Source organism: Cucurbita pepo, chromosome 1 (assembly GCF_057944985.1).
Source record: "Cucurbita pepo subsp. pepo isolate OVF chromosome 1, ASM5794498v1, whole genome shotgun sequence".
Taxonomy (NCBI): domain Eukaryota; kingdom Viridiplantae; phylum Streptophyta; class Magnoliopsida; order Cucurbitales; family Cucurbitaceae; genus Cucurbita; species Cucurbita pepo.
Genome location: NC_141798.1, coordinates 8,671,847 through 8,694,529, shown reverse-complemented (window position 1 = coordinate 8,694,529; position 22,683 = coordinate 8,671,847). Strand labels below are relative to the sequence as shown.

At 40.5% G+C, this 22,683-nt stretch overlaps 1 pseudogene across 1 annotated transcript; it reads left to right on the top strand.

Annotated features, from left to right (window-relative positions):
- Positions 1 to 20,929: 20,929 nt before the first annotated feature.
- On the top strand, positions 20,930 to 22,683 carry LOC111802438 (cytochrome P450 71B26-like; annotated as a pseudogene). The gene is made up of 2 exons (XR_015419983.1): positions 20,930 to 21,879; positions 21,993 to 22,683. The product of XR_015419983.1 is annotated as a cytochrome P450 71B26-like (transcript).

Sequence of the window (22,683 nt, the reverse complement as noted above, 5' to 3'; positions counted from 1 at the left end):
ACCATGGGCTTTTTGGATAAAAAAAAAGAGGTGTAACAAAGTTATAATGTACCTTCTTGAGGTCAATTCTGTTCCGTGCATGTGCATGTCTAAATCAATTAAGTTATGCAAATAGTTCACTCCTACCTATACGGATATAAATAGCAACTTCTAGTACAAAACTTTTACTAATCAGAAATATACCTCAACACATTAAAGTGGCTAACCTTGCAATTGCCGAAGGATCTCCCCATGATACCACGGATGAACAATCGCATCAAAATATGGTATGCATCTTTAAGAGGCACATATGAAGAAGTCTCTTCGCTATATGTGAGCTGCCTTCTCTAAGAAATGCTTTTATAAGAGTATTGTTTGGATTTGCACAATCTATCAGCTATTGTAGTGTATGTTACAACATCAGGTTCCCTTCCCAACCATTTCCTTAAAAAATTATAGAGATAATTCTACCAAATTCATCCGAAATAAGAGATTCAAATATATATTAAATGCCCAAATATCAGGATGTTGACCAATGTTAGATGAACAGGACTCTCTGATATTGTCCACTTAATGAGCGACACATGTCCTCCGTCTGATTGGTACACGATGATCGCCTATTGACACATGGCTCATGAAAATTGTTATCAATAGGGCCTAAACAATTTTATTTAACCGAACTTTGACCAATCAAACAACTCTTGAATTTGCACTCTAGGACGTGATTGATGCACACTTTGGTCCGATGATTTTATGCCCAGCCTCCGCATATGGAACTTGACGTTGCTGCTTCTTCAAACGTGGTGCCTTCCCAAGTGGGTCTGGAGATTGGCACTGTGGTGGTTTACGTTGACCCAATTGCGGCGGTGACTGAGTGGATAGCGGAGGATATTGGTTTACAGTGACCCAATTGTGAATCCAAGTTTCTCAAATAGAATTCTACCTTTTTTATGTTTCACCGTACAAAATCATATCAATGGAACTTTACGAAAAAATTAATGGATATCCAATATCTAGATACTTCATGAATAACTCTTACGTAAGCTATGGAAAAATAATACAAGTATCTAGTGATGCAACCCATTACCTATCTAAATAATGCATTAGTAAGAGATAATAACATGCATTTAATATTGTCAACAATATTAAATCTAATGAATAACAACGAAAATACCTTGACTTTTGTGATGTGCACGAACCCCAAGATATGGTAGATGGTAGAAGGAATTTGGACATCGTCATCAATGGGGTCAATATAAGGAATTTAGACTATTCCTCTTCTCTCAAACATACAGTTTAATAGAGCTCTACCACAGATCTTCACTATAGACTCACAACTTCTTTATATGATGATTAAGAATTCAATTGACATGGTTTAGTTAAGATAAAAGTATGACTGATGTTAGAGATAGAACAACGAACTTCTACAATTGTATGATATTGTCAACTTTAAGCATAAGCTCTCGTTGTTTTGCTTTTGTTTTCTCAAAAGAGTCTCTTACCAATAGAGATAATATACCTTACTTATACACCCGAATTTTATTATTAATTGATCAATGTAAGACTCCAACAATTCTTATGAGCAAAGTTTCAAAATCACATTTTAGATACCCGAATTTCCTTTGCAAAATTAATCGTGCTTGCTTTGAAGTGTTGTTGTTGTAATTCATGAGAGCCTGCAATTGTGAGAAGATAGTCTCATGAATTGCTGAATAATAATTTAAAAAAAAAAAAAATTGATATCCTTCTTCTTGGTAGGTTCTCCACCATTAAAGACTTTGATCCATTTAAAGTAGAGATAGTAAAAGTTTCACAATTTGACCAAAAAAAAAAAAAAAAAAAAAAAAAAAAAAAAAAAAAAAAAGTTTCTTTTAAGGTAATTGCCAATTTCTAAAATAGTTTGCTCCCATTTAATTTCTTAGGAAATTTTTAAGATATTTTTCAAAACTCAAAATTCAAAAGATAAAAAAACATTTGGTCATAAATATAAGACTTTAACACCAAAAAGAAAAAAAAAAAAAAAAAAAAAAAAAAAAAAAGCAAAAAATTCTAAAACATATCAAGTTTTTTCTTAAGCTATTTTTTAAAGAATACCATGGTTCATTTTTTGTTATTTTTTAATGATGCACTATTGATAATTTCTAGGAGCTCCTTTGTTGTTAGTTGTAAACCTAAAATCTAAAAGAATTTAACATCATAATTCTTATACTTAAGAAATTGACAAAAAATAAAAAATTAAAAAAAAAATCTCTAGAACAAATAATGAGAAGCCCGTGGTAGAGAAAACACAGTTACAATCAATACTTCAATACTTGTCAATTTCATTGTATACCATGAAATTTGACTCATCTTTTCAGTAAAGAAATGCATTCATCAAAAAGTTTTTTTTTTTTTTTTTTTTTTTTTTTTTTATAATCATTTTTAAAAGGATAGTATTAGTCATTTTGAGGTGCTATTACCAAATTGATATATAACATGTGAGTTAACCAGCTTGACTCAAAATAAGTTATTAATAGAGAGCGATTTTAGGATAAAGTTTCCGTAGTTATTAATTTGAAAGGTAGGAAATCCATTAGTAAAATTTAGTAGTTTAGAGAATCCATTAGAAACATTGAATAGTTATTGATTTAAAAGTTTAGGAGACTGATTAGAAGATTTAGTAGTTATAAAGTTTAGGAGATTGAATATGCAATCTCCACCCTATATAGCCATGAGATGTATGTTATTTCAAAATAATAATAATAATAATAATAATAAAAAAGCATACGTGCTCAAAGTTCCTCTATTCACAAAATATCTCCCCTCAAGTTCCAGCGCTTCAGTTATTTATTTCGACATATTTCGATCGTGGGTTAATTTCTAATATTTGGTATCAGAGCTAGGATGTCGAAACAAATGTCGTCACCACACGAAGTTGCCGGAAGAGATGTGACAACGATAAGGAGTGGAAGGGAGGGGAGTGTAATGCTTCAGTACCTGTTACTCACGAAGAGTAATTACGCAGCATGGTCGATAAGGATGCGTGTTAACTTGCAAGCATAGAGTGTGTGGGACGCCATTGAGCATGGTGATGAAGTTGAAGAGCGTAAGGATAAGATGGCTCTTGCCGCCATCCTAAACAGTCCCAGAGACGTTCTTCTCATGTTGGCAGAGAAGGACTCGGTAAAGGCAGCATGGGAGACGCAGCAGACAATGCATGTTGGTGTAGAACGTGTCAAGGAAGCAAATGTGCAGACCTTGAAGAAGAGTGAGTTCAAGGCTATCTGCATGAAGAACGGTGAGTCAATAAACGACTTTGCTATGAAGTTAACAACGATCGTCAACGACATCCGTTCATTAGGCGACGTGGTGGAGGAGATCTCTGTCGTCAAAAAGTTCATTCGAGTAGTTCCCCCAATATTCATGCAGATTGTTACCTCCATCGAGCAGTTCGGTGACCTCAAGAACATGTCGGTTGAGGAGGTCATTGGGTCGTCTTAAGGTCCATGAAGAGAGACTTTGTGGCTACGAAGACAAAGAAGAGGAGAAATACCTCTTACTCACACATGAGGGGTGGCTCGCACGGATGAAAAAAGAAAGATGCAGATGGCTCTTCCTTCTCAGGTACGAGCAGACATGGCAATCATAACAAAGAAAAAAAAGGTCATGGACGTGGTCGCAGATGTGGTGGCAAAGGAGGTCGTGACAATACCTCACAAACCCAAGAAAATGGCAACCCTCGAAGGACATGAGTATGGTCAAGTGTTACCCTGATAGAAAATATGGGCATTATACGACAGAGTGCCGCAACAAGGAGTGTGATGAGGAGACAAACCTCATGTTCTCGGATGATGAAGAGCCCACATTGATATTGGCCGAGAAAATGCCCAACCTGTTGATGCTCAATAAAGAGAAGGTTATGGCGAACCCCTTCATAGTTGGAGAAGACCAAGTGGAGACTAGCATGTGGTACCTAGACAACGGAACGAGCAATCACATGACCGGAGATCGAACAAAATTCAAGGAGCTTGATGAGAAGTTCACTGGAAACGTGAAGCTTTGCGACAGATCAATTGTACCGATCCAAGGCAAATGATCTATCTTGTTCCAGTGTAAGAACGGCGATCAACATCTATTGACCAAGATGTATTATATTCCAAGTTTGAAGAACACTATTATTAGCCTTGGTCAAATGACAGAAGAAGGTAGCAGAATGGAGATAGGTGGCTCGTTCCTCAAGATATACGACAGAAACAGAACACTGTTGATGAAGGTAAGATGATCCTGAAACCGCCTGTATAAGATACTATTAAAAAACCATCAACATCTTAAAAAAGTGTCCATTAACATTAACAGAAAGAAAATAAAGAAGAAATCAATAAGTCAGGAGAAAAAGGAACCGAAAAATAGATACAAGAAGCAACCAAAGACTGCTTCAATCAATGAAGTGTAACATATAAGTCCATGTATTTCATTAGACTTATCATCTCAACCAAGGAGGCCTAGAGAAATACCACCACATAAAAATGAGATTTCAAACTTGTCATCTCAACCAAACAAACTTAAAGGTAGGCCTAAAAAGAAGTTGAAAAAACGAGAACCATAAATTCTCTCCAAAGAAGAGAAGAGTGAAAGATAATGCATGTTGCAAAATTAAATTTTCTTCCGAAGAAGACAGAGTTGATCAGAGACCAAACAAAGTTGAAACTAGAGAGCAACGTGCAGACATTCTCACGAAGAATGTGAAGAATCATGCAGGAGTTTCTCAAAGTGAAGAATCTCGAGCAATGTCAAACTTATGGAGAAGAATGTGAGTTAATAAGCTTGACTTAGCAAAAGAAGTTATTAACTGATTTTAAGATAAAGATTCAGTAGTTATTAATTTGAAAGTACTCGAGATTGATCAAGCAATCTCCACTCTAAATACTCCTATGTTATTTCAACGAAAAAAAATAATAAATAAATAAAATAAAAATAATAATAATAATAATAAAGCATATGTGCTTAAGTTTCCTCTATTCAAAAGCTCTCCTCTCAAGTTGTTTTTTCAGTTCAATAGTTATTTGTTTAAACATATTTGGATCATGGACAATTTGTTCAAATCCTTTCCATATAATTCAATATTTGCATCACAATAGACCCATTCTAAAAACGACAACAGAAATGCATCCATAAAATATGTATATCAATTTTGAAGCCATCCCTCTTAATACATATCCATATGATAATAATGTAAATGAACAATTATTGCAGTCTCTGTGGCCTTAAAATAGCTCAATCACCCTACACACAAATATTACTCATTCCACATTCTACTTTTTATATCTCGCAAAATAGAGCTTGGAAATGCTTAGAGTTGATACAATGATGCCTACTAATGATTTTCTCTTCTGGGTTCCTCTGTTTTTCCTCTGTTCTTCTCTATTGCTTCTTAAAACCATAAGAAAACACTCAAAACCCAACAACAAGCTTCTTCCTCCCACCCCTCCAAAGCTTCCTTTGTTGGGTCATTTGCACCTCCTTGGCTCCCTCCCTCATCGCTCTCTCTCTCAGCTTTCGAAAAAATATGGCCCCGTCATGCTCCTCCAATTGGGTTCTGTCCCAACCATCGTGATCTCCTCTGCCGCTGCTGCAAGAGAGTTGTTTAAATTTCATGACCTTGCTTCTTGCAGCCGCCCTCGCTTAACGGGTAGTGGAAGATTTTCATACAACTTCGTGGACCTAAATCTATCAGCCGCCCTCGCAGGTTTTCCTCGATTCATGACGGAATGTAATATCGGAAGAAAGAGAAATAGAAATAGAAAAAGTCGAGAGAGGGGCAAATAGGTAAGTTTACCCCTCCAACCCCTAAAGGGGTCCAAAAGAAAAATAGTGAGAGAAAGGTGTTAGAGAGAACCTAGAGAGAGGAGGAAGAATGAACAGTCGGAAGACCCATCGAAAACTACCGTCGGAGTCTACTTTGGTTAAGATCATGATGCAAGGAGCCTTTTTGGGAACGGAAAAGAGAATGTGGGTGGCCGGAGTCCCATTTTCCATCAAGAAATCAGAAAAACCCGCGAGGTAAGATCTTGAACGTTTTTTCAGATCTACGGTTTTTCTTTGTGAATCAAGATCTGAAATCTTGATATATTCATTTAGGAACAACTCTCTATAGGATCTTTGAAGAAGTTTGGCTGAAACCTTGATCCGAAGGCAGAAACCTGAGAATCGTCCAAGAACGGTGAGCGAACTTCTGATGCTCTTAACTTGTCCGGTAGTCAAGCAAAAAATTACAAAAAAAAAAAAAAAAAATACTAGGACGTAGCCTGTAACACGATCTAGAACTTTGCCAAAGAAATCATATCGATCCGATCTACAGATCGAAAGATATGAAAATCAGAAAGGAGACTGTGTTACGGATTGTAGAGGACAGAGAAGAAGAAAAAAAAAGGTCAATTGGGCGTGACAGGCGCCAGACACGCGTAGACCGTCGACTGGAGCAACGAAGCTCAACGAGGCGACGACACGTGTCGCCTGCAAAGCCGAGCCGAACTGCAAACGCGAGCCAAGCCGAGTCGAACCGGACCGGCTGACCCGCGACTACGCAGGGGCTGCCGCGTGTCACAATCGCACTTTTGGAGGCAGCGGACTTGCGATTGTGCGGCACTCACTTTCCAACGACAAGTGAGCTAAGCTAATTCGTTCTTGCGTCGCCTATGGCCAAGCGACGTATGCTCGAGCCTCTGGCCTCGGTTTTAAGAGAAGGTTTTAGAAAGCGAGGGCAGAGAGAGATTTTCGAAAGAGACGTTATATAAGCAAGCAAGAGAGAAATAATAACGGCTTACAGTATATAACCTTGGGTAGGGAGAAGTTGACAACTAGTCGTATCCCCCTATAGTAGATTATGAGGCATTTCATGTCTGACAGGCCTAGACATGATATTTCTGAAACGTCATACTTCCTAGAAATATAAAAGTAAAACACTAGAATATGAAAAGACATAAAGGGTTGGGCTTGTCATGGGCATGCAGCCATGGGCAACACGCCTTGGACGAACATGACCGTGACATCCTCCCCCACCTAATTGGTTGACGTCCCTGTCAATCGACTACTTTCAAACCTAGCGATGTGGGTGGCGGCGGAGTCCAGATCTTCGGCGCGTTCCCAGCTGGTTTCCTCCATAGGGAGATTCTTCCATTTGACAAGGAATTCACGAATCGTCCGTACGGGTCTCCTATCTTCCTAACCCTGTCGGCTAGGATCTCCTCTATTTCTTTGTTGTCTCTTTATTTCAAATTGATGCTCGGTCTTGTGATTACATTTCGCTGGTCGTCGTCAGGTCAGGGTGATAAGGCTTCAAGTTGCTCACATGAATTACTGGATGCATTTTCATCCATGTGGGTAGTGCAACTCTGTAGGAGGTAGTCTCGATCTTTTTGAGGACTTCAACCGGGCCTTCATATTTTCGAACTAGTCGCTGGTCCTTTCGGCTGCGAAATTTGATCTGTTCTGGTCTCAACTTGATGAGGACTTGATCTCCTGCTCGAAATTGAAGGGGGCGACACTTCTTGTCCGCCCACTTCTTCATATGCTTGGAAGCTTTCTCTAAATATGCCCGGGCTATATCTGTTGTCTGCTTCCATTCACTTGTGAAGTTTTGAGCTTGAGGGTTTTTCCCTGCATAAGGATGATCAATAATATGTGGTAAGGCCGGTTGTCGTCCACTTACAATTTCGAAGGGGCTCTTCCCCGTAGATGAGCTCGTTTGACAATTGAAACAGAATTGGGCCACATCTATCAGTTGTATCCAGTTCTTCTGGCAAGCGTCGACGAAGTGACGTAAGTATTCTTCGAGCAAGCAGTTGAACCGTTCCGTCTGTCCATCGGTTTGGGGGTGGTAGCTCGAAGAGATGTTTAAAGTCGTTCGCAAGAAGGCGAATAGTTCGGTCCAAAATGTGCCAATGAACCTACCATCCCTATCACTGTTGATGCTCGATGGAATGTCCCATAACTTGACAACGTGTTTGAAAAATAATTGGGCTGTTAGTTCAGCTGAGCATATTTTGGGAGTGGGAACAAACGTCGCATATTTCGAAAATCAATCTACGATAACCAAGATGGCGTCATATTCTCCGACTTTTGGGAGGTGTGTTATGAAGTCCAGAGACACACTTTTCCAAGGTCTTGTTGGCACAGGTAGAGGTTTCAAGAGTCCCGACACTCTTGTTGGCACAGGCAGATGAGGCACGTCTTGGTGTACTGCATGATATCGTCCTGCATATTCGGCCAGAAGTATCCTTTTTTTATTAGGGCATACCTTCTTTGCCACCCAGGGTGTCCTGCCAATAAGGTATCATGACATTCCTGAATGAGCTTCTTCCTCAGTTCTCTCGTTCTTGGGACGTATAACCTGTTTCCTTTAGTCATTAGAAGGTCTGCCTCGACCCAAAATTGTCGTGTCTTCCCAGCTTTAGCTAGTTCGACGACGACTTTGGCCGATGGGTCTTTGTGTAAATGTTCTTTGATGATGTCGCGCATCAATTCATCGATCTTACTTGAATGAATATGGGCTAACATGCACAGGGCCGCATGTTCGCCCTTCCGACTCAGTGCATCGGCTGCTTGATTACTCTTCCCTGCCTTGTGTTTGAATTTGAAGTCGAATTCCGCCAACGACTCTTGCCACCGGGCTTGTTTTGTCGTCAATTTTGGTTGATCGAAGAAGTGGCAGATGGCGTTGTTATCCGTCTTCACTATGAACTGTGATCCCAAGAGATACTATCTCCAGACTCGTAGGCAATGAACTACAGCCAGCATTTCTTTCTCGGAGACAGTGTATCTCCGTTCGGCATCATTGAGCTTTCGACTTTCATAAGCGATGGGGTGCCCTTCTTGAATAAGGACACCACCTAAGGCAAAATCGGAAGCATCTATTTCTATTTCAAATGGCTTTGTAACATCTACTAACCCGAGGACAGGACCCCTCGTCATGGTTGCCTTCAGATCTTCAAAGGCCATTTGACATTTATTTGACCACGACCAAGGGTGGTCTTTCTTTAGGAGTTCCGTTAAGGGGGCGGCTCGTCGTGAAAACCCTTCGACGAACCGCCTATAATAGTTTGCTAATTCTAAGAAGGATCGCACATCGGATACGGAAGTAGGGACTTTCCACTCTTGGATAGCTTTTATCTTATCGCTATCCATCCCAATCTGTCCACAACTGATGACATGTCCGAGGAAGTTGATGCATGTCTGTGCGAAGGCACATTTTTCTTCCTTGACGTACAACTGATTCTGCCGCAGCTTGTCAAATACTAGCTTCAAGTGTACCTTGTGTTCCTCCAGGGTTGTGCTGTATACAACTATGTCATCGAGGTATACAATGACGAACTGATCCATGTATTCGTAGAAAACCTGGTTCATTAACGTGCAAAACGTAGCTGGGGTGTTTGTCAAGCCAAAGGGCATCACCAGGAACTCGAAGGCCCCATATCTTGTCACGCACGTTGTCTTGGACTCGTCCCCCTCGGCGATACGTACTTGATAGTATCCCGATCGTAAGTCCAACTTCGTGAAGTATTTGGCCCCGTGAAGTTGGTCGAACAAGTCGGATATTATCGGTAGTGGGTACTTATTGCGTACCGTCACCTTGTTTAAGGCTCTATAATCTATGCACAGGCGCAACGTCCCATCCTTTTTTTTTTCTGAAATAGTACGGGGGCTCCGTAAGGTGCTTTTGCCGGGCGGATAAATCCTGTCGTCAACAACTCATCTAGCTGTTTCCTCAATTCGGCTAGCTTAGGGGGAGCCATCCGGTATGCGTTCTTCGCTAGGGGTTTAACCCCAGGAAGGAGTTCAATTTCGTGATCAATACCTCGATGTGGTGGTAGTGTTTGTGGTAGGCTTTCTGGCATTATATCAGCGTAACTGTTTAGTACCTCCTTGATTTCGTCTGGGAAAGTTTCCTCAGTATTCACTTCTTCCCTCAGTGGTATAGCCATAAATGTAGGTTCCTCTCGTGCGAGCCTTCTTTTCAATTGTATGGCTGAGATCATTTTAAGATTACCTGGCTGCTTGATATTTGCAGGTATTACTGTGGGATTGCGGTTGGTGATCACCAAGCATTTCGCCAGTGACATTGGGATAACTTTGTGTTCTAGGAGGAACTCTATCCCAAGTACCACGTCAAGTCGTCCATGCAAACTACGACAAGGTCCAGCTCTCCTGTCCAAGTCCATAATTTGAAGGGGACTCTTTTGGAAACTCCCACAATAGGCAAGGCCTCGGAATTGACAGCTTTCATATTTTCAGGGTCCTTTCCTATGGTGAGTCCCAACCTTCGGGCTTCTTGATCGGCGATGAAGTTGTGAGTCACTCTTGAGTCTATCAAAGTGCTCTTGCTCGGTCGAGAGTTTATTGTCGCATCTACAAACATAAGCCCTTTCTCTATTATCTCCTTCAGTTCGACCTTCCGTTGAAGGGCCGACAGGAATTTGAGCGCGCCCATTCGGGGGTTGTCTTGATCTTCCTTCTTGTCTAGCATGGTCTCGACTCTTGTGTCGTTACTCTCTTGGATGGACACTTGGAGTGCAGTGAGAGAGGCCCGATGAGAACAGTAGGACACTTTGTAGGGGCCTTTACACAATATGCATTATATAGGTGTTGTCGGGTGGTTCCTTTGAGGGTAAGGTTCTCGAGATGTCCCCGCTTGGTTGTTCTGAGGAGGTCTATCTGTCCACCCGCTTGGTCTGTCGTTACATTCGTTTGGCCTGTTGGAGCTTCCATTTCGGTGACCTGGCAGCTTATATGTTTTGCCCCCAGTGTTTGGGGCCTGTGTTGTTTTTCTTTGGTAACTCGCCTCGTTCCTATAGTCTAGGAGTCTCTCGGCACTGGCAATTGCGGTAGCTAGGTCTTGGACCTTTTTCTCGTGTATTTTTGTTTTGGCCCACGGTTGTAACCCATTTGTAAAGAAGAACACCTTGTCCTTCTCTGATGTGCCCCTAATATCTAGCATCAGGGTTGAAAATTATCTGACATAGTCCCTTATGCTTCCAGTTTGCTTCAGGGCTATTAGTTTTTCCATTGCTAGATGTCTACGTTTTCAGGGAGGAATTGGTCCCCCAACTCTCTCTTCAGGTCTTCCCACAAGTCTATGGTGTACAATCCATTCTCGATGTCTTGTACCTTCAAACGCCACCAAAGTTTGGCGTCGTCTATGAGATACATTGAGGCTACTATCACCTTCATGTCGTCGGTACAAGCCGATGTGGCTTTGAAGTACTGTTCGACATCAAAGATGAAATTCTCCAACTCTTTGGCATCCCGGTTCCCTTTGAAAGGACTAGGTTCGGGAAACTTCAGTTTGTTGGATCCTGTATTATTTTGCCCAGCCGAGACGTTCTCCACGGCTTTCATGGTCACCTCGATTCGGGTGCTCATGGCAGACATCTTTTCTTGCATGTCATCGATCGTTGTTCTGAATTCGTCAGCTAATCCATTGAACAAACTCATCATTGTATTTTGTAGCACGTCGAACTCTTCGCCACGTCCCTCCTTGTGTGCGACAGAGCTATCGGGGCTACCAGACGGTCTTGGGCTGCTCGTAGGAGCAACCTTTTCTTCGAGTGAGGTCACTCGAAACATCAGTTCAGCGATTGGCAACCCATCCAGGCGGTTACCCATTGCATCGATCAATACGACTTTCCCACTCAATTCTTCCACCCATGCTTCCAGCAAGCGGATAGTGTCAGGGACTTCTTTGAGGAACAGCATTTCCTCCTCTATTAAAGTAAGCCGGTCGGCTTGTGCTTTGGGTGTCGACTTTGTCGTTGACATGTTCTCGGTATTTGAAATTTCACGGAGCTTACAAAGCTTTGATACCACTTGTCACAATCGCACTTTTGGTGGCAGCGGACTTGCAATTGTGCGGCACTCACTTTCCAACGACAAGTGAGTTAAGCCAATTCGTTCTTGCGTCGCCTACGGCCAAGCGATGTATGCTCGAGCCTCTGGCCTCGGTTTTAAGAGAAGGTTTTAGACAGCGAGGGCAAAGAGAGATTTTCGAAAGAGACGTTATATAAGTAAGCAAGAGAATAATAACAACGGCTTGCAATATATAACCTTGGGTAGGGAGAAGTTGACAACTAGTCGTATCCCCCTATAGTACATTCTGAGGCATTTCATGTCTGACAGGCCTAGACATGATATTTCTGAAACGTCATACTTCCTAGAAATATAAAAGTAAAACACTAGAATATGAAAAGACATAAAGGGTTGGGCTTGTCATGGGCATGCTGCCATGGGCAACACGCCTTGGACGAGCATGACCGTGACACCGCGCGTGTTCAGCGCACTGCTGACGCGTGAGTGCGCGTGAAACGTGGCCCGGTTGCCCTCTGTTTGCCCGATTTTTGTCCCAGTTCTAGTTCTAATACTGTTTTTACATGAATAGGGACCTAATCTAAGGAAATCAGTATTTCTGGACACCTCACGGGCAAAGAAACGCTAGCAAAAAGGCACGCGTCAACCAGGTAAGTCACCACCCGGTATTTAGGAAGAAATACTTGTAGGATTCGCTTGGATTGCATGCGTGCTAGTAATTTTGCTTTAGATTAGCTCTCCATGTAAATTATTAGTCAGACTAATTGTTAGGATTGTATCGGGTGAATTATATGAGTGTTGCTGTATGCTTTAAGCTTCCGCCATATGTATACATGCGTTTAATTTATATTGGAATTGTGTATTCCGTGTTCCGGGTGCTTGATGGATGAATTCGCCCCATTGAGCGCGAACTTCGTACTCTGGGTGCTTGATGGAGGTCATCGCCCTGTTGAGCCGGTATGTCTAGTTTGCATGAATTATATACTATGATGTTAGAAGACGGTTGCATGCACACTCTGTTAACTGCTAGTGCCCATTTCTATGATAAGCTTAGGGGATTACTGTTAGGAGCGATATGTCGATCTAGCCAGACTTAACTTTCCCCTAGGAACTTAGCGGTTTACCATGGCAACAAGGTACCTCAGGAATGTTCATAGATTGCTAGTGTGAGAACGGTATCTATAGCTTCGTGGGAGGACCAAGGGTCCTTGATCAGTCCTTACTGCTCTTAGCCATTTCACATGGGAAATGTGTCCCCACGTCGTACAGCCCATTAGCTGCATGGGAACGGGTTGGGTCGCGCCCCCCATAGGGAGACTATATGGGCTTAGGGGTATTCAGCACACCCCTAGGCTAGATACCATGTAGTCCCAGATAGTCATGTAGAGGTAGCGCCTCATAGAGAGATACCGACCATATTAGCTTGGCGTAAGGAACCTCTAGGCGTCTAATGAAAGGACGATGAACCGGTGAAACCCAAGGGGCAAGCTCCAGGGGACTAAGATTAGAACCAGATGTTCTAAGACTGAATTAGGAAATCGTGGGAACCTGTTAAATTAGGATGCGAAGAGAGCCTACAAGTAGGTGGCTTACTGAGTATAATTTTTTATACTCATTCCTTTCTACCTTTTTTTGTCAGGTGTCGGTCGAGGTGGAGGAGCGTTTGAGAGTTGTGCGGTCACAGAGGGGGTCGTTCCAGAGCGTCAGTCCATTTTTGGTCTTTTGGAGTCTTTTACAAATTCCTTTTATATTTGTATTGTATTTCCTTTTTGTAAATTTAAATCCTCTTCTGAAATATTTAAAAAATTACACTTTTTATATTTGTATTGTATTTCGTTTTTTGTAAATTTAAATCCTGTTTTGAAATATTTAAAAAATTACGGTCAGCCTTTTTCTATTTTAATTTTATTTGATTTTCATGTTTTTATTTTACTCTTCTTTTTATCTTCTTTTCTTTTTTTTTGTTTGTTTTTTATTTCGTCTTTTGGGTCAGAGCTTCGAAGCTTGAAAAATCGGGTCGTGACACAGAAAATGGGCTCCGACCACTCGAAACCTCCCTTTCCTTCCAAGGAAGAGTCCTTGCATATCAGTATTTGTAACGGTAGGGGTTTCAAAAAGGAAAAAAAAAAAAAAAAAAAAAAAAAACTCCTTAAATCTCGCCGGAAATCATGGGCTTTCCAGTTAGGCATGCCTTGCTTAATGCGTATTAAACCCTAGGTACCTTAGTAGCCGTCTTTTCCTTTTTGAGTGACTGTCATACCTGTGAAGGAGGAGCCGAAGGGTTTAGGTGAGGGATCGAAAACGTCGCGAGACTTCAGATCGGGTTCAATAACGCCGCGAGCTTTAGGTAGGAGCAGGCGCTAGTGTACGTCGGGCAGTGAGGGACAGACGCGCCACCGGAGATGGATGAACGACGACGCTTCCACAGGTGACAGCAGCCAAGCCCACGATTAGGGCTATTGAGGCGTTCGGGCGAGGAAGACGAAGCAGCGGGCGCGGGTCGACCCTCGGCATTCTGCGGTTCGTCTCGGCTGGCGTGCAGCCCACACCTCGCAGGCTGCGCTCAGGCCCACCATTGGGCCTCGTTCCTTTTCGGCCCAAACCAGAGGTGCGCCCAAAAAAAAACCCTGCGCCGTTAGGGTTCTTCGAAGCCCATCGGTTTCGGCTCCACCAGCGGCTCGGCCAGGTCGGCTCGGCTGTGCGGCTTGGCGGTGCGGCTCGGCGGCTTGGCGGCGCGGCTCGGCGGCTCGACATCCGAATAGCATACCGGTTTCTAGGTTTTTGACCCTTCTGGAGTCATTCCCACCCTTGTTTCAGCCATCTGAGGTCAGTATAACTCCATTGCGATAAAATAGATTGTGATAGGGACGTACCTTGGTAGCTAGGCATAAGAGCTAGTTGGGAAATGGCTCTAAGTGTATCATGTTATCTTATAGGAGGTAGTTAGGCGCCGGAGTTAGCATTGTGGGTGACTTCGGCCAAGGCCAAGGAGGTAAGTAACCTTACTGTTGGCGTTAGTTTTGTATGTATGTTGGTGCGTGCCCTGTGGCCCTTGCATGCACCATATGTTGTTGCTGTATGCTAGGTTAGATGTTTCTTGCCGTGAAATGCTATGCATGCTTTGTTTATGTATGTGATTCTTGCAGTGAATTGCTATGTATGCCATGTTTATGAATATGATGTTGTGACGCGTTTTGTCGCCCTGTATGTATGATGAGCTTGATTGACATGTTATGATTGTAATGAGAACCCCACATGCCATGAATAAGATGACTAGTATGCTAGGACATGCTTGCTCAATGTGGACCCGGTTATGCTATGTTATGCTTGCCTAATGTGGACCCGATTATGCTATGTTATGCTTGCCTAATGTGGACCCGGTTATGCTATGTTATGCTTGCCTAATGTGGACCCGGTTATGCTATGTTATGCTTGCCTAATGTGGACCCGGTTATGCTACGTAATGCGGCGAGGGGATGGAGCGTCGTATGTGTAATGCCATGGAGGTAAACCTTAAGAACCTCGTGCACGCTATGGTTGGGGCACTCCCCCGTTATGCTACTGATGGTATGGATGCGTATATTCGATATTGTGTTCGCCACGATATCATGCAGGCCCTCCTTTGTCCGTGGCGTCCGGTATTGTATGTCATACATACCCGACCAAGCCAGGCCCAGGGAGTTCGCTTGCGAGCTCGCCTGGTGGGCCCACAGTCACACACGTGGGCCATGTGTGGGAAATTACCATGCATCCACCCCCGCCCGGACAAGGCAAGGGCCTAAGGCCATGGGAAGGAATGGAAGACAAACCTCGCTCTCAGCTGCGTTCTTCTAACATTGTGCGGCATGTATGGTAATGGTGTGCGACATGTATGGGTATTCTCTGTGACATGTATGTGTGTTGCGTGCGTCATGTACGTGTATTGTGTGCGACTGCTTGCATGTATTGTGTGCGACTGCTTGTATCCGAATGTATGAATATATGCTTAACCCCAACAGTGGGGCGACTTACTGGGTATTTTATATAATACTCAAGCCACGTGCTACCAATATTTTTCAGAAAAGGGCAAGGCTCCCATGTACGGATGACGGTGGATGAGGCGAAGGGCCATGGAAATCTTGAGGAGGGTTTGTTGTGTCGTAGCTCTAGGCTGTCGCAATTGTTTTCCTAGGTATGAACTGCTTAAATTGATGAATGCATTTTCGTTATCGAGGCTGTTCCATGTGAACTCTTGTCCTGTTGTTTTGACGAGTATAAGTTAACGTCGCTAATTAGGGTGGAGAAAATTAGGGGCGTTACAGTATTGCTCGGGAGTGAACTTCGATAATGGTTTTCTGATGAGCCATGCGGGGGCTTTCTTTTCTTCTCTTGAAATTTCTCTAACTCTCCCTCTCTTTTGCACCACTTCTGCTAAGATTCCGTTTGGACCCCTTCTTATAATGGACTTATGAGCAAACTGACATATTTGCCCCTCTATTAACTCTGATCACTTTTCTTTTTTTTTTTTTTTAGATGTTACATATATCACTATCTTAGTGGGTCAATAATTTTATGAATCCATTCTCTATTCATTTTAAGTAAAATGATTGGGTATTTTAGGAATAAGATATTGTTATTTTAAGAAAAGAATTTAGGTATTTTAGGAATAAAATCTTTCCATATTTAAGAATAAATTTCTAGAGTCTATTGTAAATACTCTCCACTCTAACAAGATTTTCACATACAAATTTGAAAGATGTTTTTAAATTGCACTCGTTTAAGAAACGAAAAAAGCCGCTAATGGAACTTCTATGGAAAATGGCCGAGAAATGGCCTGTGAGTGAAACCACTTTGCATACAAAGAAGTCTCCTCCTAACTTCTCATCTATTCTTTTCTTTTTTTTTTTCAAATACCCATCCACTTGCTATACCAAGCTCAAGCTCAAGGGACTTGCTTTAATATGTACGGTGTCATTCTCAACTTTTATACCTTTTTTTTCTTTGTTTTTCCTTATGAATAATTTTGGTTGTGCTATATAGACCTCTTCTTGTACATCTCAATCAACAATAAAAGCGGAGTTTCCGGCTCTAGAACTTATAGTCCTCCATCCCTTTTATCGGTCCCCATCACCCTTCCTGTTTGATGATTCTGTACAGTAAAAGATTACTAGTAAATGTAACGGAGAGAGAAAAAGAAGATTTTTAGTGAGACGAGGGACAAGAATGAGTGAATATTTGAAACAGGGGAAAGAGTATCCGTGTGGGTAATGGGTAGGGATGCACAGTTTCCTACGATCACAAAGCCCTTACCCGTATAATTTTTAGACAGATCCAAAATAGATGGGTGCGGCCATAAGGTCTGAAGTCCCAGTGTCCAAAAACAAATCATCAGCCAGCAATAGAACATGATGTGTTGAAGGCTTCAACAAGGTGGGCATGTGCAGAATCAGTCTGAACGTACCGTTGGTTGCAGCGGTCAATATAATGGCCCTCCATGCGACATATTTGACAACGAGATGGTTGATGACCCTAACCCGAGTGGATTTGCCCTCTATTCAAAGATTTGTTGCTGTGGGAATGGGAACGACCTCGCTACTGCTAAAAAAAGAAGTGTAACTTCCATGAGTGCGACCATGATTAGTGGAGAGACCATAACCGAACATAGTCTCCAACGCGAGCCAAACGTCATATGCAGTGGAGAGACCAACGACGACAGCAATGGCTTCCTAGGTGAGAGAGGAGAGTAGGAAACAGAGAAGTCGTTGATCGACTGCTTTCAACGCCAAATATTTGGTGCTGAATGTTGAGGAGGTTTCTGGTTTAAAGCAAGGTGGTGAAACCAGAGTTCTATCAAAATAATCGAGCATGTCATGACTCTCAAGGAGAGAAAGAAGTTGGCTTTTCCAAAGAAGATCATGAAGAAAGTTTGATGGTGATCATATGGATTAGAGCGTTGAAATGAAGAAGTTGAGGAGAGGATTTGGAAGCCATGGAGAAGAAAGGATCGGAGTTGCTAAACTGAACGACTCTGAACCAACACACGTAAATAGTGGTGAAAATTTTGTATTTATAATCATTTACCGAATGAAATAAATCACACTGAAAAGATACATATGGTACTTAATGGAAGGTTCAATATCTTAAATCATACCAAATATTTGTCTATAATAAATTGTTAATCTATAATACATATGTAAACCATAATATAAGGTTAAATATCCTTAACAAAAGTGATAAACAAGTCACGCAATTTTGATGCTAATGCTAGAATAGTCTTTACCGTTTCAAAGGGAGCTACTAAAGAGAATGTTTCTTCAAAATCCGCACATTGTTGTGCATACCCTTCTGCCACAACACAAGCTTTATGTTTTATATGCTTCCATCTACGGCAAATTTTATTTTGAACACCCATTTTAAGTTAATTGCATTTTTTTCCTACCATTTTCATTCTTTTGAATTGTCTGCCTCTCTTCTACTATGACTTTCTGCTACTCTTCTTTGCGGCTTCTTCTTTAACTTATAGAGTTTGAAACAATAAAAGAAAATTGTCACGATGCATATATGTCACCTAAAAATTTATACTTTTTTGGCGGTGTCTCATTCCAAGATGATTCAAGAAAAGAGTTGTTTGGTGATACTGAAGTTGAGAATTTATCAATGCATAAGCAACATAGCGAAAGACTCGTAAATGACTTTTAGATGGTTTTCTGCCATGTCATTCTTCATAAAGAGATCAATTCATTACCGACTTTGTTGGTGAAAGATTTAATAGATAGACAGATATTGTTATAGCTTCTACCCAAAATTGGTTTGAAAGCCTCCTTACTTGTAACATAATTTTTATCATCTTCACAAAAGTTCGAATGTTCATTCACTAATTCCATTTTGTTCTAGAGGGTAAAGAGTTGTTAACTCCTTTTGGATGCCTTATTCTTCACAAAATAGATTGAATTCTTTATACATAAATTCGTCATTTCTATTTATGCAAAGAAATTTAACGTGGCGGCCACTTCGGTTCTCTACCATAGCATTAAAATTGTATAACTTCTCAAAATTTTTTAACTTATGTTATAGGGAGTAAAGCCAACTCATATTACTCTACATATGAGTAAATAATAAAAAATAAACACTCTCACTCAAGAATTAGTTATAAATAATTTGAAACTCTTCTAGTTTATCCGACTCGAAAAACTTCTGAGTTATGCTTACCATAATGGCATGTCATAGCATCAAGTCATCTTTGGTTCAAGTGGTAAGAGTAAAATTCCTCACATTAAAATATCTAATGGCCTCATTTCTTATTTGTAATGATACATGTGTTGTCAACAAATAGGACAAAACATCCTTCAATCATCAATTTTTCAACACTTAATAGATTGTATATTAAATACAGCACAAATCGAACATTATTCAATAGTTTACTATGACATGATTGGTTTAAACCTTCGGTGTCTTTTCCTCTTTTCCTTCCACTTGCATCTCTCTTTTACTGTAAGTTGCACCTTAACTTTTTGTGTTTCATCAAGCTCTTGGAGTGGCTCTCATATGGTTCGAGCATCCACAATCAACAAACCATATATTCTTTTGTTTTAGGTTAAGTATCAATACAAGCCATCAAAAGCCTTTTTTTTTCTTCATTTTTTGCTGCAAAATTTGTTTGTTGATCTTTCCACCAACAATCAGCTTTACATGCCCATATCCTTTGCAATTGTAACATTAAATGACATTCCTGAGGTTACTTTGATCATTGAATTACCTTTGTCCATCATTTCTCCAACTACTCCTGTTACCACGACAATGATTACAGCAAAGTTATCCTCTTCCACGATCTCTATTTGCTTAATGAATATTTTACCATGGCTTGGTGGGTATCTCCTTTCAGTTAAAGTGTTTTTCTTCATTCAGTCTTGATGAATCCTTTCAGTTAAAGTGTTGTTGTTGCAATTCATGAGGCCCAACCATTATGAGAAGATGGTCTCATGAATTGCTTGCTGAATAATAATTAAAAAATAAAATACCTTCTTAATTTCTCTTAGGTTTCGATTTTCCTCTTCTTACCTAGAGTAAGTTACACTATATCAACAAACTCATACTCCACCATTAATCAACATGATCCATTTAAAATAGAGGTAGTAAAATTTTCACAATTTCACCCATCTTTTCAGAAGGAAAAAAAAGTTCCAACAGTTTTTTTTTTTTTTTTTACCCTATCTACTATTTCTTACCTTTTTTTAGGTAATTTCCAACTTCTAAAATAGTTTGTTCCCCATTTAATTTCTAAAACATATCATTGAAATTGGCAATTACTAATGATATCATTCGCCATTTTAAGCAATTTTCAAAGGAGCCCTTGGTCATTTTAAAAAGTTAATTCACTAGAAAAAAAACATATTTTAAAGTTTTTTCTTAAGCCATTTTTTGATATTTTTTTAAAGAATACCATGGTTCATATTTTTTTATTATTATTATTATTTTTTTTGGTAATGTTTTAAAGAAGTACTATTACTAATTCTTAAGAGCTCGTTTAGTGTTTTAGTTCCTTGATAATATTATTCTAAGTTGGTTCTAAACCTAAAATCTAAAAAGTTTAACATCACAAGTCTTAAACATAAGACATTAACAAAAAAAAAAAAAAAAAAAAAAAAAAACTAAAACAGATAATTGGAAGCACTAAAACATAGTTACAATCAATACTTGTCAATTTCATTAAATTTTTATGAAGAATAAAAAAAATCTTAAGCCACTTTTTTTTTTTTTTTTTTATCATTTATAAAAGGTTATTATTAGTCATGTTGATGTCTAAGAGCTATTACCAAATTGATATATAACATACAGATATTCCAATCCTTCCAATATAATTCAAACTTCTAGTTTCTTCTACTCAAAAAGATAGTGGCTGTCGAAACTCTTGGAATCTGTAGGAATATAGTGGACAGAATATTTGCATTACAATGGACCAATTCTAAAAAGGGCAACAGAAATGCTTCCATAAAATGTGTATACAATTTTGAAGCCATCCCTCTCAATACAAATCCATATGTTATTGTAAAACAAAAATTATTGGAGTCTCTGTCACCCAAAATAGCTCAATCACCCTACACACAAATATTACTCATTCCACATTCTACTCTTTATATCTCATAGTAGAGATTGGAAATGCTTAACGTTGATACAATGATGTCTAATAATCTTATCATCTGGGTTCCTCTGCTTTTCCTCTGTTCTTCTCTATTGCTTCTTAAAACCATAAGAAAACACTCAAAACCCAACAACAAGCTTCTTCCTCCAACCCCTCCAAAGCTTCCTTTGTTGGGTCATTTGCACCTCCTTGGCTCCCTCCCTCATCGCTCTCTCTCTAAGCTTTCAAAAAAATATGGCCCCGTCATGCTCCTCCAACTGGGCTCTGTCCCAACCATCGTGATCTCCTCTGCCGCCGCTGCAAGAGAGTTGTTTAAGTTCCATGATCTTGCTTCTTGCAGCCGCCCTCGCTTAACGGGTAGTGGAAGATTTTCATACAACTTCTTGGACCTAAATCTCTCCCCGTACGGTGAACGTTGGAGGGAACTTCGGAAGATTTGTATGCACGAGCTCTTCACTGCTCGACGGGTTCAATCTTTTTGGGAAATTAGAGAAGAGGAAGTGGGGCGCCTTGTAAAATCCATCTCTCAATCCTCTTCTTCTTCAGCTTCAATCAATCTGAGTGAGAAATCATATTCTCTCACTGCAAATATAACAACAAGAGTTGCTTTTGGGAGCATCTTCAGCGGGGGAAAATTAGATGATGAACACTTTCAACATGTTATCCGGAGAGCAGTTGCAGCAATTGGAAGCTTCTCCATGACCGATTTCATTCCTACTTTCGGTTGGATTATTGATCGGTTGACTGGTGTTCATGGGAGGCTGGAGAAGAGCTTTGGTGAGATGGATGCCTTTTTTCAACATGTAGTCGAGGATCGTATCAACTTCAAGAAGAGTTCTAAGAAGGAAGAAAACATTGTTGATGTTTTGTTGAGAATGGAAAGGGAAAGCTCTGAATCTGATGTACTACAAGTTACCCAAGATTGCGTTAAAGCACTTATCATGGTAACCTAAACTCTTTTGAAAAATAGCAAACTGTTAAAGCCCATAATTTCTTATTATCCGTTTGATATAACCATGTTTTATTGTCTTTCTTCTTTGACTATGTGTGCTTCTAGGATATTTTTCTAGCCGGAGTAGAAACAGGGGCGACCACCATTGTTTGGATCATGACAGAGCTAGTTAGAAATCCAAGGGTGATGAAGAAGCTCCAAGACGAGATTAGAAGTTGCATAAAGGAAGATTCAGTGAAAGAGATGGACTTGGAAAAACTCGAGTATCTAAAAATGGTAGTGAAAGAGGCTTTGAGATTGCATCCACCGGTCCCACTTCTACTTCCAAGGGAAACCATCTCCTCTTTTAAGCTCAATGGTTACGATATCGACCCCAAGACTCATCTTCACATTAATAATGTGGGTCATTGGACGAGACCCACAATCTTGGACTAAACCAGAAGAGTTCTTTCCCGAGAGGTTTATAGGAAGCAATATCGATTATAAAGGACAGAACTTCGAGTTAATACCTTTTGGAAGCGGGCGAAGAATTTGCCCTGGGATGAATATGGCAACCCTTACCGTGGAGTTGGCATTGGCTAACCTGCTGCTGTGTTTTGATTGGAAATTGCCGGATGGAATGAAAGAAGAAGATGTTGATATGGAAGAGGCCGATGGTCTTGCAGCGCCCAAGAAATCACCCCTTAGACTTATTCCTGTCCTTTACTTTTAGCTGATTTTAAGTTTCGAGTTTAGGGTTATCCAATGGAATTAAAGTACTCAAATTGTTGGGATATGGAGCATGATGTTTATCTAT